Source organism: Biomphalaria glabrata, chromosome 10 (assembly GCF_947242115.1).
Source record: "Biomphalaria glabrata chromosome 10, xgBioGlab47.1, whole genome shotgun sequence".
Classification (NCBI taxonomy): Eukaryota; Metazoa; Mollusca; class Gastropoda; family Planorbidae; genus Biomphalaria; species Biomphalaria glabrata.
This window is the reverse complement of record NC_074720.1, coordinates 44,784,561-44,812,270: the sequence shown is the minus strand read 5'-3', so window position 1 is coordinate 44,812,270 and position 27,710 is coordinate 44,784,561. Positions and strand designations below refer to the sequence as shown.

Genomic DNA, 27,710 nt, shown 5'->3' with positions numbered 1-27,710 from the left:
TGTGTTTGAAATATTTTGGATAATTGTATCCCAGCACTTGTGTAAATCTGCCTTGAGAAAATTAGAGTACACTTCTGTCAAGTTTTGAATTGCTTGAAAGATGTGATCCCCGTAGTCCTCAGCCGTCCCACCACTCAGGTCATCTAAAGCAATTACTTAAGTATTCATCATCATCAAACTCCATTAGAGTGAGGGCTTGAGAGGCTCAAATCCTCTCTTGCAAAAGCCCTGGAGAGAAACCCTGCTGTCTTGCGTAGTGCATAAATGTCGCCATACAGGTCGAGAATTTTGGGTTTCCCAGACCTGTCGAGACGGAGATCAGCAAGTCTGGGGCAGTCAAACAGAATATGAGGCACGGTTTCCTCTTCTTCCACGCAGCAGGGGCACCGTGAATCAATATTTGGCCATAGCTGCGAGAAATATGAGCCAACAGGACAGTGGCCTGTCCTGCACTGTGCTATAATAGCTTGCTCAGGCCTGGACAGCCTCCACCACAGGGAAGTGCGGTCAGGGCACCTCATGCGCTCCCAGACTCCACAGGTTTTTTGGGACTTGTCCCAGCACTCAAACCACTTTTCTATTTCTGTTTTTTGTATTATAGCCAGGGCTTGATGCAAGCTTACAGCCTGTTCAGTGGGTGGAATTTGCCCTCCCTGGTTGGCCAAAAAGTCTGCAATTGTGTTGCCAGTCACATCTATGTGACTCAGTACCCACTGCATTATTACAGGGGTGCCATAGCGTTGTTTGATGTTATGTGAAGCCATGATGACAGTGCTGATATTGGGGGGCCATGGTCCGGGGCTTTGCAAAGCCTGTAGTACAGATTTTGAGTCAGTGACCACAACAATCTGTGTTGCCCTCAAATGTCCCTCGCCGAGTTGAGAGTCCTTTAAGGCTTCACAGACTACCATGGTCTCCGCATCAAAACTGCAAACACTACCACATGGTCAAAAGATTTTAATTGTGTAAGAGCCAAGAAAGTCGATGTAGGCTCCATAGCCTGCTCTTCCAGAATCTATTGATGCCGACCCATCATTGTATGCAAAAATAGCACTGGGCATGAAGATATTAATTGTCTCCAGAGCTAGGATTTAAAGGTCGTTAGATGAACGACTTAGCTTAGTGGCTTAGTGAAAAAAACTGTGTGAGATGAGATGATGTCACTGGCTAAGCAGGGGGAAGGCTAGTTAAGACTGCCTCCCCAGGTCAAAAGTTTTAAGATCAGATTGAGTTTAGTAGATGATAGATTTACTTATTAATTAAGAAATTAATAGTAGAAGTAGATCTAGTATTAGTAGATCTAGTAAATTTCTAGCTCACAAATCAAAGCTGATTTCATTATTAGTATTTATGATTCTTACTAGTTTAGAGTGTAAATATTAAAGTAAATTAAGAATTAAGGGGTCTTGAGCAAAAAGAAATGCCAGATGATTGTTTTGTTTTAGTTAGCAACATTGGTGTCAGATTAATCTCCCTTTACCAAACTATTGACCAATTATTAAAAAATTGTAATCAAGAGTTATGAGAGAATTGTTTTTTTTAAATCGGTATTAGGTATGTAGACTCCAGCTAGTGAATTTGAAATAAAAAAAACTATTGGAATATATGCAGAATATTAGGCTTTACAAAGCCTAATATGTTTTTATTTTTGTTCACAAAATTTTTCTAGACATAGACTATCATCACCAAAACTGTCCATGGCCATTATTTTCTTTGTTAAATGGCATTTTCCACTTTGTAAGCGCCACTAAAGACTTTATGGCCAGGCATGATATCTAATATTAAAAAAAATTAACCTTTGTTCTCTATCCTAACGTCTGTATTGGAGTATTGGCGAAAGCAAAAAAGTGATATTTTCATTATAACTTAAAAAAAAAAAAAAGTAATTGACTTTAAAACAATTATCATTATCATTAAGCATTTTATAGGGTTTCTGTCTAAACTAGTAAATAACACATCTTTAAACCTCTTGTCTTTTGTCTTATATCTCAATAAAGTATATTCTAATTCCAAGTGCAACCTGTGTAAAAATTAAAAAAAAAAAATGTAGAGTAACTTACATCTATCGAACACCTTCGTTTTAAGGTACTTATCGAACACCCCATTGTTTTTTTTTAAATTCTCCTTTATTTCGATGATTATGACGAAACTAGTCCATTCCTATTGTGCATCGTCCATTTCTTTATAGTTTAGTTATATTTAGTTTCATTTTCACCAGAGGATAATTTTTTTACTTATATTCAAAGTGCATTGGTAATATTGGTATAAAAATTTCACTTTTTTTGACCTCTTGGGAAGAGTGAAGTGAGTCTCGGGTTAAGGGTATTTTTTAATGCCAATGATGTTCAGCTCAACAAAACCTATATATGGCTCCTTTTGTCTCGAAAGGCAATGGATGCGCCCAAGTGAGTCACTGGTTTTGGCTTAATCTTGAGACGGGGCAGAATCTGGTGTGGCTAATCAAGCCAATTCTAGAACGGCAGACTTTGCCACAATTCGTACATTTGTATGCCTCTGATTTAGGGCTAGCAGACAGGGCAGCTTTCTTTTTTTCCCTCTTGATTAAAGCCGCTTCAATTCTTTTATTCTCAGCAAGGGTTGTCCCAGAACGCACAGTCTGTCTCCATGCACTCCGGTCTTTGGCTATGTTTTCCCACATACTTTCACTGATGCCTGAGGCTCTCATGTCTCGCTTGCAGACATCTCTATATGTTAGTCTTGGGCGGCCCTTGGGTCTGACTCCTTCCACAAGCTCAGCATATAAGATATCTTTCGGGATTCTACCATCTGGCATGCGGGTGACATGTCCGAGCCAGCGTAATCTCCTTTGTGTCAGGAGAGCATACATGCTGTTCATATTGGCCAATCTCAAAACTTCCTGATTGGAGACATGGTCCCTCCAAGAGATGCCCATTATGCGTCTCAGGCAGCGCAAGTGGAAACTATTCAATCTGTGCTCTTGGTACATGTATGTTGACCAGCTTTCACTGCCATAAAGGAGAGTGCTCACAACACAGGCGTTGTAGACTAGGATTTTGGTCGCTGTGGTCAATTTACCATTTTCCCAGACGCGCTTGGATAGTTTTGCCAATGCTGTGGTAGCTTTTCCTATCCTTTTTGTCAGCTCGATGTCTAAGTCTAGGTTACTGACAATTGTTGAACCCAAGTAGGTAAATTCCTGCACCACTGAAAGGGTGTGGTTCCCAATTTGTATTATAGGTATTTCTGCAACGTCTTGTGCCAGGATTTCGGTCTTGGAGAGACTTATAGTAAGGCTAAACTCTTGACAAGCAGCTGCTAAGGCGTTCACTAGCTTCTGTAGACCTCCTTGTGAGTGAGATACGAGTGCCGCGTCATCGGCAAACAGCAGCTCCCTTATCAAGATACGACGCCTTTTCGTTTTGGCTTTAAGACGTGCCAGGTTAAAGAGCCTTCCATCGGATCTGCTATGGATGTATATTCCGTCTTCCAGGGATTTAAAAGCACTGGATAGTACGACTGAGAAGAAGATGCCAAATAGTGTAGGGGCCAGTACACATCCTTGTTTTACACCGCTCTTAATGGAGAATGGCCTGGAGGAAGAACTTTCAAACTGAACGGTGCCCTGCATATTTTCGTGAAAAGCTGACACTAGTTTTCTTAACTTATTTGGACAGCCGATTCTCTCTAGTACAGCAAACAGACCGCTTCTGCTAACAAGGTCAAAGGCCTTGGTCAAATCAATAAAAGCTAATAAATTCTCCTTTATTTCGATGATTATGACGAAACTAGTCCATTCCTATTGTGCATCGTCCATTTCTTTATAGTTTAGTTATATTTAGTTTCATTTTCACCAGAGGATAATTTTTTTACTTATATTCAAAGTGCATTGGTAATATTGGTATAAAAATTTCACTTTTTTTGACCTCTTGGGAAGAGTGAAGTGAGTCTCGGGTTATGGGTATTTTTTAATGCCAATGATGTTCAGCTCAACAAAACCTATATAATACGATTCTAATTAGGCTGAGAAATATTTGCAACAATTTTCTTTAAAGTGTCCTTTGCTACCTAAACATGAAAATTGAGGTTTAAAAAGGGGGTGTTCGATAATAGCAGTTTTTATATAAGCAATCTCAGCTTCGTAAGATATCGAACGCCATTTTAATGTTAAAAATAAACATCAAAGGGATATAACCCAAAGAACACAAAATATTTAAATTATATATTTTTTAATTGTTATTTTTAAAAATAATGTAATGCAAAGTACATATATAAATTACCCATGTGTTACAATTTGTATCAGCTATTTGTGGTTTACCGTAAATGTGCTATATTTTTCTAAGTAAATAGATTTACATCGATATGCACTAATTGTACCCATTTTAAAAGCTTGATTTTATGACACATATAGTTTGATGTTATTATCATCGTTGTTCTACCATAGGTCAAAGGAACATGGAATATAACACAGGAACAATGAATTTAGAATATATCCAGTTGTGTTTTTTTTTTTCACATGCCCCATTCTATTAACTTCTGAATTATGTGTTATAAACCAATACCTAGCGCATGTGCTTGATGTGAAGAGAAATTAATAAAACGAAAGGGCTAAGGGGGAGATATAGAATATAGATATGGTATTTTGAAATAAAAATGTCTTTGGTAGGTAAAAAAAAGGGGGGGGGGGGGAGAGAAACAGTCCAGACACTGTATCAAGAGATCATCAATAATTGATCGACCATTAAAATGTGACGTCAGCCTCAAATACATAGTCAGTTGTGCTTCTCGATCTAGACGTGTGGCCAGGGTCTAAAAAAATTATATACAAAGTACCATATACCATAAAGTATGATAAAGCTCATAATGCGCTACAGAGACACTCCTTTGAAACATCCCAAATACTCAAAATAATAACAATAACACATTTAACCACTCTCTTATTCTGCCTACACCCCCTTACCCGCGCTTTCTTCTTACGCAATTCCACTCTCCAACATTCACACTTTTTCAGTGCAAAGTAACAACGTAAATTTCAAGACTCAATCCAAACGCAGCCACCAGACTAACTACAACAAAAAAAAATGGTCAGTGACAGCCCAACACACAGGTGTAAACCAGGCCACCAACGCAGCCCCAAAACATTGTTCAAGTTGTAGTAAGAACAATGTTGAGGGGAAAAGGGGAGGAGCCATCATTCGAGTACCTAAGGTCAAGCTGCTAATTAGGTCACAAACACTAGGCGTGATAGATATATAGATATGTTGTTTGTGTGTGTGTGCCAAATACTAAGCGTGCTCTAAAATACGGTGTTTTTTTTTTGGTCAACCAGGTGGTTTAGGGAGGGCGGATCTATCTACATCTATAGGTAACACAGCTCGCAAGCTACCATAGCTTTTCAGCACCCCCCCCCTTCCCCGCCCAGATCGAAAAATATCTAGCACTGACTTTTGGGCTGTTACATACACTGAGTGTGCTAGATCGGCGGCTAGTTACGTAGGGCCACGTACCGTATGTTTTGTTTTTAGGTCAACCAAGTAAACTGTTGTGTCCTGCAATGACTTGGGGAGGGCGGGATTATCTATTGGCTACCAAAGCTTATTAGGCTCTCCCTCAAATAGATAATATCTGGATTTAATTTATTAATGGCCTTATGTCTCAAAATAGCTTAGACCTAAATAAGTACTACGGTAAGGGTAATGCGTTACTGGGCTTAGCACCGTCAGTTTCTAAGCAGAGCTGATCAGTGTTAGATTATAGATTCCTTCGATGTGGACCATGTGAAAATGACTAAAATCTGTCTGTCTTGACATGGCGTAAAAAGAAAATGATATAAATTTTAAAAAATATAGATTATAACACTTTTGAAACACCATACTTTTCACCAAATTTTAAGATTATAACACTTTTAAAACACCATACTTCTCATGTGTTCGATAAGTTCTTAATATGTTCGATAAGATAAGATAAAGGTAAAAAAGTGTTAGATAATTAAAGCTTTTGAAATCATCGACCTGACTCACTTTAACATCAAATATAAGTTTAACTTTGAGTAGTAATAGAATAAAACATATCTACTTTTTAAGAAAAATGGATGAGGAGTTCACAGATACAATCAGTTTTTTATTAGGTCTAATTTTTACGGAGATACACAAATTCAAACATAAAAAATGTCGGCGAATGAGCTAAACTTGTTCGATAAACGTAAGTTACTGTAATCTCATGTTTTCAGGTTATTTTCTACTCCACTTTTCTGTTTGTTTTTTTCTCATACCTTCATTAGTCTTATGTGACTGAATTTATTGTCTCTAAGACTAATGATCTTATCTTTAATAGTTTAATAAATAAATCTATATATTAATATATTGTCTTTAATTATTTACCATTTGTCATGATTTGTTTCATTGAATCTTTTGATCCTGGCTCTTGGGAAAGCCATCTTGATCTTCCTTGATTCGATATTAGATCTAGTCTATCATCTAAATCTAGATCTATGACATTAGATCTAGATGCAGACTAAGCTAACTAGAATACTTTAAAATCTAGACTCTTGCCTAATAGCACTCTGACTCTAATGCTCCAAATCACTATGTAAGATCTAACTCTCTCTAGTTTGTTATTCTTGAATAACTTGGTAAACAAAGTGGGTTCAAAGAGCTTTAACGTTTGTACCAATCAACAGTATAACTTCCCATCACAGACCTATATATTTTATGTCTATGACCTATAATTCCAATCTAGACTCTATTCAGATATAGAAATTGTGAAGGAGAAAGACGATTTATTGGATATTTTCGTACATGACGAAAATTAAAAATAGATAACTTGGTGGATCCGGTGTATAAAAAAAAAGGAAGTATTGATAAGATATCTTTTAATAAAGGTATATTTCATGCATATATATTTATATATTTTTGTGTGTGCAGTTTCTAGGACTGTGGAATCAGTTTTTCTAAGCTTTTTTTGTTTGTTTGTTTGTTTATGGCAGTAAATAATTTCAATATGAAAGAATCATCTTCTTTTTTGAAGTAATGTCTGTATTACATATAAGAAGATAAGATAATCAATAGATTTTTACTTCATGGCTTTTACTCTAAGACACTTTTAAGTGATAAGAAATGAGATTTGATACGAAGATCATCTGCCTCACAGTGAGATAGTGTTAAAACTATAGCTCAGAACTACATTACACACCTGCATTACACACCTGCTATCATGAGAGCCACAGACATCAACTAAAGTATGTGGGAAGAAATAGACAAAGACAGGAGTGCATGGAGACAGACTGTGCGTGCTGGAATGATTATCTCTGAGAGCAAAAGAAACGAAGTGGCCTTAAAAAAGAGGGAAAAAAGAAAGCTGCCCTTTCCGCTAGCCCTGAATCAGATGCATACACATGCATGAATTGTGGCAAGTCTACCGCTCTAGAATTGGCTTGATTAGCCACACCAAGTTCTGCCTCTTCTCAAGACTAAACCAAAACCAGTGACTCACCTGGTCGCATCCATTGCATTTCGAGACAAAAGGAGCCATATATATATATATATATATATATATATATATATATATATATACATTTGAGACCAAAAGAAAATCTGCTGGCCGAGGACAAACGCAGACGACGAAAAGAAAATCTAAATCGACCACCTGCGGACAATGGTTATGCTTGCCGTGGATGTGGCAAAATATGCAGGTAACAGCTGGGGCTGCGCAGCCACGGAAATACTGTATTCCTCATTAATCTTTGGACTCGAAGACAAGCCTTATTATATATAATAATAAATTAAATAAATTCTGCCCTCTTACGTAATCTTTCGTTTCGAGGATAGTGTAAATCTTTTCTGCCTTGTATAGAGACCCACGGAAATAATTTAATCATTTTTAGGAGACGGCGACGTACAAGGTTCTATAATGTTATATAAATACGCATGTCATGTCTATTATTATATTAGCTACGTCAACGTGCATGTTTGTGTGTCTGTGTGTATAGGCCTATGTGTGTGTGTGTGTCAATGTCGGATCCGGCTCAGACCGTACTCTTCAAAGCAGATTCAATATATGTTAAAAAAAAAAAAGTAAAGCTCCCCTTTCAGACCTTGCAATCAATAGGGCAAATGATGTAAAGGTTTTCTGGCCCCACAGTTAGCGAGGGTGTCGTGTGGCCAGCACAACGACTAACCGTCTTTACTATGGAAAGTGTTAAACCAATGACTTGGCAGATTATAAATCATTGATTAACATACATGACTAGATTGTCACTAGGAAGTAACGTTTGTATTTTATAAGATAATAATAATTATGCTCGTCTTCAAGACCGAATAATAATAACAATAATAATAGTAATAATTTTATTTATAAAGCGCTGTTAACAAACTAAATGTAGGCTAAATGCGCTGTAATAACATTACAAACATAAACACGAGAGTTACAATGACAAACTAATCTAAAAAAAAGTTTTAAACAGATAGATCTCAATGTTCTTCTTAAAAGTGGTGTAGCATGTTGTCTGTCTGAGATCAATGGGGAGTGAGTTCCAAACCTTTGGTCCGTGCATTGAAAAAGCCCGCAGGCCGTAGCTTTTGAGCATTGAGCCCATTGTGCGCAGGCATAACAAGGAATGCTTAAAGAGCCCAAAATTAAAATTACCAGTTTTCACCAGGATTCAAACCTGGGACCACTCAGTTTGAAACCCAAGCGCTATAGCACTCAACCATCACGCCTCTATTAAATAACTTCATATTTACTAATTACAATTATTCTTTTTACGCTTGAATAACAACAAGTAAAAAAAGACATTTTTTCCCCTACCTATATAAGAACGGAAAAGTAATCCATGTATAAATTATGTCAGGATTCAATGACTGGATATTCCCTTTCATGACAACAAGAACACATTTTGTTATGGGTCAGTGATGTGTTCTCACTGTCCAGAGAGCCTTCCAAATAAGTTGTTTTACTGGATGACTGAGGCCTTAAATCCACCCCCACTTTCCCCTTCCAAGTTTTAGCTCACCCTCTCCTCCTTTCATTTCTTCCCTCTTTTCCTTTCTATATTTTTAATTCACTCCGTCACTCTCAGCATTCAGGCCATCTTCCTTCACTTTCAACTTAAGTCTGTTGAACCTTTGGGGCACCACACAAGATCTGTTGACCGTACTTCTCTATTCCTCTCAGTCTCTTGCCTTGAATATAATTTTTCCCAATGACAGGCCTGCCCATTCTTTTATGTTGTCTTACCATCGCTTTCTCTCTCTGTATATCTATAATAAGGCCCGCCTCTTGCCTTCTTAATTTACCCCCCCCCCTCTTTATAGTTAAGAGCTCCCAATCCTCTCTGCATGTAATGCCCTCCTCTTTCCTATGTTATTAAATTCATCAAATTCTACTCATCACCTCTTTCTCTCCTTCTTTAGTCGTCCCCTTCTTTCTCTCTATTTTATTTCTTTCTGCCATATATTAACACTTCTCTTTTCTTTCTATTCTTTCAAAAGAAAAAGAAGTAAGAATAAAACTGGGATATTCGTTCTTAAATGAGTGTCGTCACTGTTTATGTCTGATGCAATACTCGACAAGGTAAATACCCTCATTCTGATGTAACAATTCAGAAACATCCTCGTTCTGTTCTCAAGACATCAACTTTTGATGCTGTCAAGTTGTGGTGATGAGCTCTTTGAATATTAAAAAGACACGACAACTACTCCATTAGATCGATAGCTTAAAGCGCATTATCATAGAGGGAGATCTAGATCTATGGCTTTTTGTTTTTTCTCAACAGAGGCAGATATCCCATCATTTCAAGAAAACAATCTTACATCTATGGCTTTCTGTTTTATTTAAACAGAGGCGGATATCCATAATTCCAAGAAAAAAATCTTTGATTTGTTACATGAGTGGCAGATAAAACCGAGAAGCTACCCTGGGGGGATTTAAGTTCGAATCTTGACATGAGAGGCGCTGTCTTTGGTGAGAGTCTAATGGTAACATGGAAACCTTCTCACAGATAGCCCCCGCCACACACACAGAGGCACACACACACAAAGAGAAAGAGATATGGAGAGACAGAGAGTTAGAGAGAGAGGCCCATTATAGAGATTGTATCACAATTCATTGAGCTGGCTACAGTATGGAAGTTGCTAATTAAAAACAAAACAAAATAGAAAATATTTGTGAATTTATTTTCAGTTTACAAGAAATCTAAAAGTAAGTCTGACTATGACTTATATAACTTTAACTTATTTATCATTTTACCGAGGCACTGTGGCTGAGTGGTAAAGCGCTTGGCTTCTTAACCGGAGTTCCCGGGTTTGAATCCTCGTGAAGACCGGAATTCTTAATTTCGGGACTATTGAGCGCCTCTGAGTCCCCTCCCCCCACAGCTCTAATGGGTACATGACATTTGTTGAGGAAAAATCAAAGCCCTTGGTCGTTGTGCTGGCCACAAGACACCCTCGTTAACCATAGTCAGAAACAGATGACTTTTACATCCCCTGCCCTATGAATTGCAAGGTCTGAAAGGGGAACTTCACTAAACTTTACAACGTATTTTATATCTTATCAGTCATCATCACTTATCATCATATGTTTCAACGTATTTATTCAAGATTTCATCTTATAATTTATCTCATTTATTGTAACTAATCTTTCATTATAGCTTACCTTTTATCCTGTCTTTTCATGTATCTTATCTTATCTTATATTCATCTTATTTTTATCCCTAACCTTATCTTATCTGTATCTTTATATTATCTTATTAGTTGCAGACTTCAACTCTACTAAGTCGTATGTTTTCCTGATTCTGGCAACTCGCACCAAGCTCTAACGTTAGTAGTAAGAAGGAACACTTATATAAATATGTTCTAGATTATGCATTAGTGCCTTTACCACAAAAACCAACGACACATAATTTATAAAAAGAAATAATTGAAGTGTTAAGTAGTGCACAACACAATGACAGTACATGTCTTCTATTTTTTTTTTTGGCTGCTTAAGTATATAATAATTAATATTACAAAAAGATACTTTGGACATTAAAGATTTTAAAAATTAGTTACAAATACGTAGGACAGTGTCACTATTTGTTCAACCATCACAATATATATCTACCATTTCAAGTTATATGATGGCTACACACATTGTTATATCAAAATATAACAAACGCTATATTAATGTTAGAGACGTGTATACCACTCTCTAAACAACTATCACTAGTTAATAGCAAACGCATTTTCCACGCTGGGCGTGGTGGTCAAGAGTTAAGGCGCTTGGCTACTGAACAGATTTGTCTTGGAGTTCGAATCCCAGAGAAGACTGTGCTTATTAAGGCCGCCCCTGAGTCCACCAAACTCTTAATGGTAAAGTGGTTTGTCCTTGTGCTGACCACATGACACCATCGTCAACCGTCGTCAACCGTCGGCCAGAGTTCCGATACTTATAAATAAAACAATATAATTGTTAGTTGCCCTGTGTCTAACTATTTACATTAATGATGGGTATCTTTTTCATTAAATTAAAAACATTAAAATGTGTCAAGCGTTGAGATTATTTCATAGGAAAAACAGGTGTGGTGGCTTAGTGATAAAGCACTTAGCCTCCAAACTAAGGGGTCCAGGATTCCAAACTTGATGAAGACTGGCAATTCGAATATCGGTATTTCTATGATGCCCCTGAGTCTTATGCGTAACTTATGATAGATGGGGAAATTTATGGTGTGTGTTTGTTGTGCTGGCCACATCGGCCATAGAAACAGATAACCTTAACATCTTAACATATCGCAGTGGTAATTTGTTTTTTTCTCACGTCAAACAGTTGTCTGTTGTACATTATTTAGTTATGGCAAAGTATGTAGGTCACAGCTGGGGCTGCGTAAACACAGGAAATACTTCATCCCTCATTAATCTTCGGACTCGTAGACAAGCCTTATCATTAGTTTGCTTATGTTTCAAAGGAAAATTTTCTGTATAGGTTTTTGTTCAGTGGGCTATTTAATTACATGATATACAGGTTATCCAGAAATAATTATTTTCCGCGTTCAGATTTAATTATCTCTGCCCTGTTACGATTAAACTTCAATTATGTTTTTGTTTTAATTAGAAAATATTATAAATGGTATAGATTTTTTTATATAACACCAAATAAAGTAAAAAAAAAAATTAAGTTAATTTTTGGGGGTCACATCAACGATGGTATCATCAATCAGGACAGAAAGAGTTAAGCAATGAATAAAATGATTTTCTGTAAAGGTTGCTATTTTTTTTTTATTAACAGCAATTAGCATTTTAATTTTCATTAAATATACAAGCAAATATAAATATACAAGTATACAATTTTGAATGAGAAAACAGATTTAGAAGAAGAATATAAGGAGAACAACATTCAGGTAGGACAACATTCAAGTAGGACAACATTCAAGTTAGACAACATTCAAGAAGGACAATATTCAAGTAGGACAACATTCAAGTTAGACAACATTCAAGTAGGAAAACATTCAAGGAGAACAACATTCAGGTAGGACAACATTCAAGTAGGACAACATTCAAGTTAGACAACGTTCAATATGAACATTTAGAAAATATTACCAACATTATGTCAAACATTTAAATATATTTGACTAACCAAAAAAAAAACCAACAAGCTAACATAGGAGTTCAATGGTGCGATGCATTTCTATTTCTAGAACTATTAAAATGACATGTGTCTTCTTCCTCCTTAAAAACAATTTCCAAGGCCTTGCATTAGTCTTAAACAAAATGACAGGCTTGTTTTGTTTGACATGTTTCGGATGTTCCTTCAGAGTTGAAGATTGTTTACTTCCTAGTCCAAACCTCCCGCAGGACGACGGGGGATGATAGCGGGCAGGGTTTGAACCCTCGACCGTCGATAAATCCGAACGACAGTCCAGCGCGCAAACTGCACGACCAGGCAGCCATCGAAGTGAGTGCCTCGGGTAATCAAAAGGGAGTCCTCGTAGAATGAGGAACATTTGGCTGATTTATTTTAGTTGTTTGTTGCTTCTCTAAAAAAAAAAAGGAAAGAAAGAAAAACAACATTTAAGTAGGACAACATTCAATGGGGACAAAATTAAAGTGTTGCAACATTCAAGTAGGACATTTAAGCAGGACAACATTCTGGAAGGACAACAATTAAGTAGGATAAGTGAGACCAGGAAAAAAAATTTCGAAATAGAAATAGAATGATTAAAAAAAACATTAAAGAAGGACAACATTCAAGGAGGACAACATCCAAGGAGGACAAAATTAAATTAGGACAACATTCAAGTAGGATAATAGAATGATATTTAAAAAAACATTAAAGGAGGACAACATTCAAGTAAGACAACATTCAAGTAGGATAACATTTATGTAGGACAACATTCATGTAGGACAACATTCAAGTTAGAGAACATTCAAGGAGGACAACATTCAGGTAGGACAACATTCAAGTAGGACAACATTCAAGTTAGACAACATTCAAGTAGGACAATATTCAAGTAGGACAACATTCAAGTAGGATAACATTCATGTAGGACAACATTCATGTAGGACAATTTTCAAGTAGGACAACATTTAAGTAGGACAACATTCAAGTAGGATAACATTCAAGCTAGACAACATTAAAGTAGGACAATATTTAAGTAGGACAACATTCAAGTAGGATAACATTCAAGTAGGACAACATTCATGTAGGACAATATTCAAGTAGGACAACATTCAAGTAGGATAACATTCATGTATGACAACATTCAAGTAGGATAACATTCATGTAGGACAACATTCAAGTAGGACAACATTCAAGTAGGACAACATTCAAGTAGGATAACATTCAAGTAGGACAACATTCAAGTTAGACAACATTCAAGTAGGACAACATTCAAGTAGGATGACATTCAAGTAGGACAACATTCAAGTAGGACAACATTCAAGTAGGACAACATTCAAGTAGGACAACATTCAAGTAGGACAACATTCAAGTTAGACAACATTCAAGTAGGACAACATTCAAGTTAGACACCATTCAAGTAAGACAACAGTCAAGTTAGACAACATTCAAGTAGGACAACATTCAAGTAGGATAACATTCATGTAGGACAACATTCATGTAGGACAATATTCAAGTAGGACAACATTCAAGTATGATAACATTCAAGTAGGACAACATTCAAGTAGGACAACATTGAAGTAGGATAACATTCATGTAGGACAACATTTAAGTAGGACAACATTCAAGTTAGACAACATTCAAGTAGGACAACATTCAAGTAGGACAACATTCAAGTTAGACAACATTCAAGTAGGACAACATTCAAGTAGGACAACATTCAAGTAGGACAACATTCACGTAGGACAACATTCAAGTAGGACAACATTCAAGTAGGATAACATTCATGTAGGACAACATTCATGTAGCACAATATTCAAGTAGGACAACATTCAAGTAAGACAACATTCAAGTATGACAACATTCAAGTAGGATAACATTCAAGTTAGACAACATTAAAGGAGGACAACATTCAAGTAGGACAACATTCAAGTAGGACAACATTCAAGTAGGACAACATTCAAGTAGGACAACATTCAAGTTAGACAACATTCAAGTAGGACAACATTCAAGTAGGACAACATTCAAGTAGGACAACATTCAAGTAAGACAACATTCAAGTTAGACAACATTCAAGTAGGGCAACATTCAAGTAGGATAACATTCAAGTAGGACAACATTCAAGTAAGACAACATTCAAGTAGGACAACATTCAAGTAGGACAACATTCAAGTAGGACAACATTCAAGTAAGACAACATTCAAGTAAGACAATATTCAAGTAGGACAACATTCAAGTAGGACAACATTCAAGTAGGATAACATTCAAGTAGGACAACATTCAAGTAGGACAACATTCAAGTAGGACAACATTCAAGTAGGACAACATTCAAGTAAGACAATATTCAAGTAGGACAACATTCAAGTAAGACAACATTCAAGTAGGACAACATTCAAGTTAGACAACATTAAAGGAGGACAACATTCAAGTAGGACAACATTCAAGTAGGACAACATTCAAGTAGGACAACATTCAAGTTAGACAACATTCAAGTAGGACAACATTCAAGTAGGACAACATTCAAGTAGGACAACATTCAAGTAAGACAACATTCAAGTTAGACAACATTCAAGTAGGACAACATTCAAGTAGGATAACATTCAAGTAGGATAACATTCATGTAGGACAACATTCAAGTAGGACAACATTCAAGTAGGACAATATTCAAGTAGGACAACATTCAAGTAGGACAACATTCAAGTAGGATAACATTCATGTAGGACAACATTCAAGTAGGACAACATTCAAGTAGGACAACATTCAAGTAGGACAACATTCAAGTAGGACAACATTCAAGGAGGACAAGTGAGATTAGAAAAAAAATTCATTGAAGTAAATATAAAACATTTTTTTTCAGACTTTACTTGGGCTAATTTATAGAACAAAATAAGTGCTAATGAGAGACTAATTGTGAAGCTAGATACTTACTTTTATTCTTGAAGCTCCCGTTTTAGAAGCTGGAGGGGAAAAAAATGTGTTTTATAAACAAAGTCTTAAGTTGTTTTTTTTTTTTACAATCTCAATCAATGTTTTGTTAAGAAGAGAATTTTACACTTTCTTGATATTTCTAAAACTCTTTTTACCTCGGTTATTTGGTCCTTCTTGTTCAGAGCCATTTTTCGATTCTGAAGAGAAAACATATTTGTTAAAATTATTATGTTAAATCATGTTAAAACATATTTGTTTCAAATTTTAATTCTTATCTTATAGATTACAAAAAAAAATATAATTACGCTTTGATAGTAAAAGATATAACTTACGTCCTTCGCTTGTTTAAGCTGCTTATTCTTTATCTCTTGAGAATGTTCCAGCTCCTGAAAATATATAAACCGTCTTGGAAGATAATAATAGTAATAATAATAATAATAATCTTTATTATCCGTAAGGAAATTTGTCTTACAATTTGTGCATTACACCAAACGAAAAACATTATAACTATGAGAAACCAAAGTGTACATTCACACCAGACTCACTCATAATAAGAAAAGAATCTTCCAGATTGAAAATGGTTTATATGAAAGAGTAGAATTATCTTAAAATTAAAATTTGTAGCAGCGAGACTTGTAGAAATCTGAAATTTAAAAAGTATAAAGCAAGCATATTGAAAGGGGACTTTCGAAGAGTTCTAAAACGGTTTAGGACTACAACTATAAGTTCCCGACCGCAGAACGAAGGAGCTAATGGGTTCATAACAAACAAATATTCACATTTGACTAGAGTAACACCTTTAGAAAAATCACTAAATTTAGAAAGTCTTCAGGACAGAAGGCTCAAAAGTAAAGTAGCAATCATACATAAAACACTGAACCATAATCTTCAAATACAAAAACAAAATTTAATAAAATATTCTGAAACACAAAGATAAAGGCACATTCCTCGTCCCATATGCTAGGACAAATTTGTACAAATACTCCTTCTTCCCTAGTGCTATTAGAGCATGGAATGGGTTGCCTGAGCTAGCCAGGAAAACCATTACTTGGCAGAATTTAAGTCATTGGTTAATATGCATGACTAAATGCAGGACGCGTAGGACGTAATCATCTTCTTTTTTGAAGTAACTTCTGTATTATATAAGATAAGATAAAAAATGTGAACCTTTCAGATCTACGGGGCAAACACCTTTACTTATCCACAACAAATGCTAGGTATCCATTAAACATTTAAAGTCCGTCTTCATCGGGTCTTGAACTCAAGACCACTTGTTTCAGAAGTCAAGCTCTTTACCATTCAGCCATCACGCCCATTTTCTTTTTATCAAAGATAAGATAAGATAAGTAGATAGACTAATAATCTTACCATGAAATTAGTCAAATAACTTACAGCATACTTTATCTTTAACTTTGCCAGCTCTGCTTCAACTAACTTTAGTTTTTTAGTCACGCCTTCTTCACCCTGGGCTGTAACAGAGATATCATTTTAGTAGTCTTATCTAAAGTTTATCACCTTTACTTTAAAATGTTGGCATTACTGCTTCGTGGCACCAAGGATTTATCCAGGTAAAGAGCACATCGTTATTGACATAAGCGTAGTGAGCAAAGCGTGCACCCGGCTAAATGTACACTATTGGCGCCCCCCGTCCCATGAACATCACATAGAAATATAGACTTGTTGATAAAATTTATTTAATAATAATAGGCTTACTGTTGTAATCCTATTGTCGACGCGATAGAGTTAACTGTGTACAATCAGCTGACACATGTGACACAGGCCAGTAATACAGTTTAGCGTACAATGTCGACGGACAAAGGACAATACTGGTCTGACATTTGCACGTAAATATGGCCCGTGTTGCGGTCATGTGATCAGAAGCCTTGGTGGACCAGAGACAGAGTGTGTAGTGTAGTGTAATTTCAGTATAGGACAGCAAGGAGGCCGGGACAGTTGACCATGCAATCGGTCCTAGTGGAGTCCTCGAGTAAAACGTACCAATCCAGGAAGAGATATAGAGACAGTGGTTTAGTTTAGCTCGGCAGTACGGTGATGTACAGAGTAACATTTGTAGTCAGTTTATTGTGCTGCCAATTGTGTTGTACTACTGTATTTTGGAACTCTAGCTGTCAAGTTCTTGAGCTTGATGTGTGTATTGAGCAGTGTTTGGTAAAGGCCTGATTAAGAGAGAGAGAGTGAATCGTACCAATACAATACAAATAACCTTATAATGTATTACCTAACAAAAATATCTACAATAATTGTATTTTTTGAAGCCTTTCTGTGTGTGGCGCCCAGTGCATCGTGCCCCCTTGCCCCCCCCCCCCATCACTACGGTTCTGGCTCTCAATAAGCTCCAATAACAGAATACATAGGTGTGCCTCAAGGAAGTCTTAGGTCCACTGATGTTTCTAATATACACATAGGACCTACCAAATGGCATTAATTCAGGAACAAAAAGTCAGGTTATTTGCAGATGATTGCATAATATATAGAACAATAAAAAACTACACAAAATACTTGTCACACAATTGTAGATAGGTCAAGGTTATTCACAAAATGTAGAGAACTTTGTACTCAAATTACATCCCCCTTTATGACGCATAAAAAAGTTCCCCTTTCAGACCTTGCGATCTATAGGGCAGATGATGTGAAGGTCATCTGTTTCTGTGGCATATGGCAACAGGGGTAACAGGGGTGTCATTTGGCCAGCACAACGACCAACAGCCTTTACTTTTCCCCAACTAGTGTGAGGTACTCATTAGAGCTGGGTGGACTCAAAGGCGCCCATAGATACCGAGAATAAAAGGGCTAGTCTTCAAGAGAAAGCTGGAACCTCTGGTTTGGAAGCCAACCGCTTTACCGCTCAGCCACCGCGCTTCTGTTATGACACATTGAAAGGACAAAAGTACCACACATACCTTAATAGCAGCTGCTTATCTGAAAAAGGGGAGGGACTTGGTAACATGAACTCTCACAGCGCCAGACAGAAGCCAAGGGATAGATGATAAACATATCATGGAATCCCCAATAGGGTCTTTTAACAGAAATTTTCATACATCGAACAATCCCTAAACTAAAACTCTATTTAACTTTTGTTAGCCCAACATTACATTAATTTGGGAGAAACCCTTACCCCCACCACAAGTCGCTAAAAAGAAAGATAATAAGATACAAAATAAAGCTACGAAACTAATAAAAATGAATAATCACTTTTGATTAGAGTGCAGGAGCGGGTAAATTACGTCACCCGGGCCACGTGCGGTCCGCCGGAGTGTTTTATGCGCCGCGGAAGCCAACAGAAATCAGATGTGCCCACAGTTTATACATATAAAAAATGCAAATATATATAAAGTAATAATTATAAATATCTATAGAAATCATTTAAATTACTGATTCTTATCTGTTATGAAAAGAAGGTAAACAAACATTGTCTCTACATGTCATTCTTAAAAGTTTAAAGTAAACGAAGATTATTCTTATTGGCAATATTTCGAAGAATTCAATCAATTACAAACTCAGACCAATACTTATTTAATACTATGAAGAACTGTGTTGAAAGTGTTGGGTTAGCTTGAGACAAGATGGCGAGTGTAACAAGAGATGAAGCCCGTGCTTTGACTGAGAAAAACACGTTTTTTTTTTAAAATTAATTAAAGAACAATTTCCCAACCATTAACTTCATTAAAGCTCCAGAGTACACACCTCAAGGAGGCGAGGTGGCTGAGCGGTAAAGCGATTGGCTTCTGAACCTGGGGTCCCGGGTTCAATTCCCGGTGAAGACTGGGATTTTTATTTTGGGATTCTTGGGTGCCTCTGATGGGTACCTGCCATTAGTTGGGGAAGACACCCCCATGACACATAGATATAAAAGCTTAGATTCAGCAGAGTTATATCAATTAGCAGTTTGGGTCAGTCTTATTAAATATGTAATAGATCTAGACTAAAAATAAAATGCATTTATAACATTCTATTAATGTGAGGAGGCACGACTACGTTATTTCAAATTCATGGCTCAAGCCTTCTCAACATTGTAACCACTCTGCTAGGGGAGAGCTTATGATCATGGACGCTTGTGATGCCTATTGTTTCTAAAGTCTCGACCTACTTTTAAGGTTTATGTTCACTAATACTTAGACTATGACCTAAAAAGTGGACTGATTCAGCTTTTTTTAAAATTAATTCTTGTGTTGTCGGGTAAAAGGAAATAATTGTGCACAATTTCAGTTTGATCCGACTTTTACCAGACGGACACACGAACAGACAGCGTGAGTTGATGTAAACGATCTAATAAAATCATGTAAAGGCAAAATATTGTTGTAACCCTGCCTTGCACTAGCGCACTGTTGAACGTAAACAGAAAGATACTAGAATGGAGAGAAGAACAGTGCATCAGGGATTGTGAAGAGTCTGAATGTTTGGGAAACTAAGAGGCCAACATTTGTGCTGCCTGAAGGTTGTAGAAGGGACCTGGAGCGAAGCGGGGAAGGCTGTCGTTGGTCCACATTCGGGTTAAGTAACAAAGGACTGGTATAATTAGTAGTAAGACTCTGAGGAAGCCTAAGGGTCTTGTGTGTTTGCCCTAGTGAATAAACACACGTATTTATTTCCTGTTAAACTGTGTTGAGTTGCATGCCTATTCGTTGAGTGCCTAGCCGAGAGTTGCAACAATATTTTACCCATGCTGGGACTGAAAATTCTGCACAGTGTTGCTACTTGCTGGTCCACGGCTACTTCCTCTGCCTCCTCCTATGCTAAAAAAAATAAATTAAGTTAAAATTATTGCTAACAGAAAATTCAGCTGCGGTTTCAAAGAACGAACTTGATTAATTAGTACTAATTTGTTAATTTCTCGATTTATTCGTCTATTGTCATCGACTATGAATAATTATGCTAAAAATACAACTAGACCCGAGAATGGGAATAGGGAGAAAAAACGTGCCAAATGGCAATGAAGGGATGAAATCCACAAATACAACATTAAGTTGCATTTATTTCCCTTATTTCGATATCAAACAAAATAATAAATCACCAAAAATTAAGTACCTATTTTGATAATTTTTTAAATTGATTCATGTCTTGTCAGGTTCAATAAATAATTGTGCAAGGTTCTAACTTGATCCGAGAATGAGAAATGGGAGATAAACGTTCAAACATTTTACCAGAGAGACAGACTGACAGAGTGGGTTGATAGAAGCTTCGGGCTCAATACCCAGTTGGGAATATTCATCTCAAGAATGTCTTCAAACCTATGGTTGGGATGTCAAACTAAATACTTCAAAACAGTACTGAGAAAAGAGTTGATTAATAAACAAAGGTTTCCGTGCTGCAGTAAACACAACTCTGCCCGAGTCGGGTTTCGAACCTCGAGCCCCATTTATAGGTAGCTAAGCCAAGCACAATTCAGGCGCACTTAGCCTCTCGACCACGCTTCCCATCATTGGATAAGCATGCTTTTAGATTAAAAAAAATGTTCATTATTTTCATCTTACTGCGTAACACCTATGGAGGTACGATGACTACAGTTTGTGAACTGCTGGTTTACATAACTTCCCAAACAGCTAAACTTGTGCCAAGTGTTGCACCTGTATTCAATTTAAAAACAAGAAAATAAAAGATAAAATTGAAAAGAATAATTGGGTTTCCATATATTCATAGTGGGAGGCTCGGTGGTTAAGTGATAAAGGGCTTGACTTCCGAACCGGGGGTCCCGGGTGTCTCAAATAATGTTCCACCTTAAATGGTTTCATAGCGACTTAAATTAAAACTTTGTTACATAAAAAGCTCAAATAAAACAGCTTATTTGACAGAGAAGGAAGGATGACATATTACTAATAACCAATACTGTACCTTCTATATATCTTGCTAGACTCGGCCATATATATATATTACTTTCATATATACAATTAAGCTAATTAAAATAAGTAAATAAGATGTTAAAATTTAAAAAAAAAAATTCTTTCAACTAACAGGTTTACAATTCAAAGATTTAGCTAAAGTACAGATCATTGATGAGAAAATAAACTTAAAGTCTTGACATGTTTAAATGAGATCCACAATCGTAGACCACCCATTTTAAAGTCATAGTTCCCTAATTTATTTTTTTTACTTCCGTAGACCCCCTGGAAGTCCTCGTAGACCCCTGGGGGTCTATATAGACCACTTTGGGAATTACTGACTTAATGCAAAGGCTGAGTACACACCTCCAAGTAAATTATGACCTGAAAGAGAGGTTCAAGTCAAAGCCAAAAGTTACAATTTCACACTTTGAAAACGTTGCAAAATTTTTACATTATTTTGGTCCACATACAATGCTATGGATTGTTTACAATTTTTAAATAAGCGTGTGTAAGATCAGGTCGATGGTGATTGAATGTGACAGCAGTCACAAGGATAACAACTCCGTTGAGTACAAATACTGTATATGCGGCCCCCGTCCCCTATTTTTTTAAATGCGGCCCTCGATAGAAAAAAAAATCATGTTAAGAAGAAAAAAAGAGATGCATAGGCTCAATGAATGTTGAAAAGAGATGACCTACCTCCGATTACTGATCTTTTCTGTATATCTCTCTCCTGTTTTTGACCTACCAAAGGTCCTGAAAACAGTGAAGGTTTGTTCCTGAACTTATGCAATTTGATAATTCGTTTATGTAAATTAGAAGTAGTAGTGGACCTAAGACTGTTTATTGAGTTACACCTGAGTTCACTGTTATTGGTGTTGGTTTAGAGCTATTTATTATTACAGATTACAGTTTGTTCTCTCCGCATCAGAAAATGGACCACTAATGCCAAAATATTTTAATTTTTTAAGCAAACTATGGTGACGAACTTTGCCAAAAGCTTTGGAAATATCCAGGAAGATATCATCTATTGGGTCACTGTTATCTAAACTGTTATTAATTCAACATTTAACCAAATGGAAAAACAGTAGTCTTTTAACATATGTAAGTAAACAAGTGGATCCAAAGATTCGTGAATGAGTCTTGACGTTTAGACTATAGTGGAGACTACGAGCTAGGGTTTTAAGTATGGGGCGGCTATAGAGTTCTGACATGTTTCATCCATGTTTGGTAATTATGACACAGAGCCCCAAATTATCGGAAGCTCTATAATTCACTAAACGACAGAGCAAAAGGAAAAGGATTCTTTAAATTCATTTATAATAAATAACAAGTATATGTAACAATTTAATGGTCAATATTTCTTTGCATTTTTAGATGAGCTACACTTCAAACATCAGCAACACGCTGGTTGGTCTTTACTACTCCAGGTACTCCGGGAACGGAGCTGATGTGTAAGTAACGTCATAGGCGGAAACAGGGGATGGGGAACACATAGGCGTAGTGGCATCTCAAACATCTCGCAGTGGCATCTCAAACATCTCGTAGTGGCATCTCAATCATCTCGCAGTGGCATCTCAAACATCTCGCAGTAGCATCTCAAACATCTCGCAGTGGCATCTCAAACATCTCGCAGTGGCATCTCAAACATCTCGTAGTGGCATCTCAAACATCTCGTAGTGGCATCTTATACATCTCGCAGTGGCATCTCAAACAACTCGAAGTGGCATCTCAAACATCTCGTAGTGGCATCTCAAACATCTCGTAGTGGCATCTCAAAATCTCGCAGTGGCATCTCAAACATCTCGCAGTGGAATCTCAAACATCTCGTAGTGGCATCTCAAACATCTCGCAGTGGCATCTCAAACATCTCGCAGTGGCATCTCAAACATCTCGTAGTGACATCTCAAACATCTCGCAGTAACATCTCAAACATCTCGTAGTGACAACTCAAACATCTCGCAGTGGCATCTCAAACATCTCGTAGTGGCATCTCAAACATCTCGTAGTGGCATCTCAAACATCTCGCAGTGGCATCTCAAACATCTCGTAGTGGCATCTCAAACATCTCGTAGTGGCATCTAAAACATCTCGCAGTGGCATCTCAAACATCTCGTAGTGGCATCTCAAACATCTCGTAGTGGCATCTCAAACATCTCGTAGTGGCATCTCAAACATCTCCCAGTGGCATCTCAAACATCTCCCAGTGGCATCTCAAACATCTCCCAGTGGCATCTCAAACATCTCGTAGTGGCATCTCAAACATCTCGTAGTGGCATCTCAAACATCTCAAAGTGGCATCTCAAACATCTCGTAGTGGCATCTCAAACATCTCGTAGTGGCATCTCAAACATCTCCCAGTGGCATCTCAAACATCTCCCAGTGGCATCTCAAACATCTCGTAGTGGCATCTCAAACATCTCGCAGTGGCATCTCAAACATCTCGTAGTGGCATCTCAAACATCTCGTAGTGGCATCTCAAACATCTCGCAGTGGCATCTCAAACATCTCGTAGTGGCATCTCAAACATCTCCCAGTGGCATCTCAAACATCTCCCAGTGGCACCTCAAACATCTCGTAGTGGCATCTCAAACATCTCGTAGTGGCATCTCAAACATCTCGCAGTGGCATCTCAAACATCTCGTAGTGGCATCTCAAACATCTCGTAGTGGCATCTCAAACATCTCGCAGTGGCATCTCAAACATCTCGTAGTGGCATCTCAAACATCTCGTAGTGGCATCTCAAACATCTCGCAGTGGCATCTCAAACATCTCGTAGTGGCATCTCAAACATCTCCCAGTGGCATCTCAAACATCTCCCAGTGGCATCTCAAACATCTCGTAGTGGCATCTCAAACATCTCGTAGTGGCATCTCAAACATCTCGTAGTGGCATCTCAAACATCTCGTAGTGGCATCTCAAACATCTCGTAGTGGCATCTCAAACATCTCGTAGTGGCATCTCAAACATCTCGCAGTGGCATCTCAAACATCTCGCAGTGGCATCTCAAACATCTCGTAGTGGCATCTCAAACATCTCGTAGTGGCATCTCAAACATCTCGTAGTGGCATCTCAAACATCTCGCAGTGGCATCTCAAACATCTCGCAGTGGCATCTCAAACATCTCGTAGTGGCATCTCAAACATCTCAAAGTGGCATCTCAAACATCTCCCAGTGGCATCTCAAACATCTCGTAGTTGCATCTCAAACATCTCGTAGTTGCATCTCAAACATCTCGTAGTGGCATCTCAAACATCTCGCAGTGGCATCTCAAACATCTCGTAGTTGCATCTCAAACATCTCGTAGTTGCATCTCAAACATCTCGTAGTTGCATCTCAAACATCTCGTAGTTGCATCTCAAACATCTCGTATTGGTATCTCAAACATCTCGTAGTGGCATCTCAAACATCTCGTAGTGGCATCTCAAACATCTCGTAGTTGCATCTCAAACATCTCGTATTGGTATCTCAAACATCTCGTAGTGGCATCTCAAACATCTCGCAGTGGCATCTCAAACATTTTTTATGTGATGCTCAACCTTCATTTTTATATCATTTAATATCAACTCATTCTGTCTGTCTGTAAAAAAGTTTGTACACGTTATCTCTCCCACACCCTTTCTCAGATTTAGTTAAAATTTTGCTTTTTTTTACTCATTGACATAAGACACGAATCAATAAAGAAAAATAACCAATTAGTTAATTAAGTACTTATAATTGAATTAGTCATTAGTTCTGAAGGAACATTCGAAACAATGTAAAAATAAGCAACAATGATCTTTTTTAACAGTTATTCCCCTCTCCTCGCAGCAGTAATCATTGTTCAGTCTTTTAATTGATTAATTGATACTATCTGATTGACAGGTATCCATTTACCACATCGTTCCAACCCACTGACGGTAATGAAGGCAAGTTTTAATGTCACACTGGTCAGACCCATGGACATAATTTCTTTGTCCAACAATGGAGCTTTTGGAAAGCAGGGAAGCTTTGTAAGAGCCTTGACCTTTCACATTGCATTTAAAGGTTGTCAGATCAAGGGAGGCGACTCAAACGCAGGGCCGGGCTTGGCTAATTAGATGTCCTAGAAGAAGTGAATAGGATCATTAGGATGGCCCCAAATGAAAAAGAAAAACACAAAAATAAGACTGAAAAATATGCACGAAATTAAAAACTATCTTAGTATCTATATATAAATTTTATTAAATTCATTATAAAACCGCTAATGTGCATATTGCGCGTGTACTTCCATAGTAACCATAGTATAAATATCATTTCGACATTTCACCAAATGAATATATGCAGTCAAACTAGTGGATTCGTAGATTCGTGAATACACTATAGTAGAGACTACCAGCTAGGATGTCAGGCATGGGGGCTTTCGATTTCTGACATATTTGTACCATGTTTTGTAATTGTGTTAGATTGCCCCCACAATTACTGAGAATCTTTTTTTTTATTCACTTTCCAAAAGATACATTGCATTTATAAAAAAAACAACAACTAATTTTATGGTATCACAACAATAAATGTAAGAACTTTGTTCAGAATTGTTCATGGTTCTCGTTTTCCTTTGCTTGTCCCTTTACAAGCCTAGACATACAACCCACATGGGCTTACATCACTATTAGTTACTAGATGCCGTAATAATTGAACTAGAAATGTTCTAAGGTCATTTATAATAACTAACAAGTATATGTAATAATTTAATTGTCAATATTTCTTTGCATTTTTAGAAACTACTACTGGTGAATAAAAGTCCAAAATATATTGGAGATAGTTGTGTTCATGAAAAAATAACAGAGACACTTTTTACGAAATAAAACACTTTTGTATTCCCAGTAGAGGTCACAACAAGAACATATTTTTTTTTAAAATCTTATATTAAGTATAGGATCAGGCATGTCATTAAATTTGTCGTAGATCTAGATATTCAATTTAAAAAAAACATTTATAAAATTGAAAAAAAAGGGAAAATGACCTGAATTTGAACTCGTGGATCAAGCCTTCTTAGGTTTATCAATCCAACACGGTAACCACTCTGCTAGCGGAGACTGACAAAGTAAATTTTATAACGAATGTATGTATGTAAGTTGTATTTAAAGTATTTCTAAAGTACCTCGATAATTGTAGATCGTGTATTACAGGTGCGAGTCCGAAAATATCGATCTACATGACGTCACAAAGAGCGAAAAGTAACGAACAGGCTCAATGGACAGTCACTTGAGATGGCTGCCTGGTCGTGTGGTTTGCTCGCTGGACTGTCGTTCGGATTTATCGACGGTCGAGGGTTCGAACCCTGCCCGCTCCCATCCCCCGTCGTTCTGCGGGAGGTTTGGACTAGGAAGTAAACTATCTTCAACTCTGAAGGAACACCCGAATTATGTAAAACAAACAAACAAAACATCATAACAACCTTTAATTCAGAATGGGCCACTGTTGAGTCAGTCACTACGACAATGTTATCCCCCTTGAGAGCCTAGCAATAACTGGATCTAAAAATCTACAATCTTGAATCCCAATGCCTATGACGTCACAATGTCGGGTTCAAAGTCAAGTCGATTATACTTCGTTCCAAAACTAATAATAATAAGGCTTGTCTTTGAGTCCAAGTCACGTGGTTGCGCAGCCCCAGATGTGACCTACATATTTTGCCACAATCAGGGCAAGCATAACAATTGTCCGCAGGTGGTAGATTTAGATTTTCTTTTCGCCGTCTCTGTTTGTTCTCGGCAGCGGATTTTCTTTCTAAAATAACTAATGTTTTCTGGGCTCCTAAATGCAACACGGAAGCTTTATACCAGACTCCCCCCCCCCTACCCCCAGTGATTGACAAAAGAGATAGGACCGTAACGCACTGAGCAAGCTGAAAGTAATTAGAAAGAATGACAATTAAAAAATATTTGTTTTTATTTTTCACTTTATTCAGTTGAAGTCTTAGTTAATTAAAAATAACACACAAGGCAAACATATCAACGGTTCCGCGTCTACATTGAACAAGCGTCACCAAATGTCTTAGAAGGCATCAACACTGACCAGCAACGTCAATTCTCTAAGCAGTAAAAGATGACATTCAGTGGTAGAGATTGAATTTTTGGAACCCGGGGGGGGGGGGGGGGAGTGACCATTATAGGGACCTCTGAATCCAGCTGACTGTCCATTTGGTCAATCCTCTTGAATTCATATCCTGTTTGGGTTGTCTTGAAAATGTATTTTATTTTGGTCAAAGGGATGTAAACCAATAAATTCCACCTTTCATCTTCCAGTCCTAATTGTCTCTCTTGTTGAAAAATGTAAATAGTTTTTTTTTAGTGTTATAATTTAAAGAAAAAAACAAGATGTGCTAAATGCATACACATGAAAATTGTTAAT

At 37.2% G+C, this 27,710-nt stretch overlaps 1 protein-coding gene across 2 annotated transcripts in view; it reads right to left on the bottom strand.

Moving 5' to 3' along the window:
- Positions 1-6,690, bottom strand: part of LOC106060886 (E3 ubiquitin-protein ligase rnf168-like) — a 19,139-nt gene extending 12,449 nt beyond the window's left edge. Inside the window, exon 1 of one of the 2 annotated variants that reach the window (XM_056044883.1) lies at positions 6,360-6,690. The gene's annotated coding sequence lies outside the window, so the exon portion shown is untranslated. The remainder of the gene's footprint in view (positions 1-6,359) is intronic. The other variant, XM_056044882.1, reaches the window with a different exon arrangement.
- Between the last annotated feature and the right edge of the window lie 21,020 nt (positions 6,691-27,710).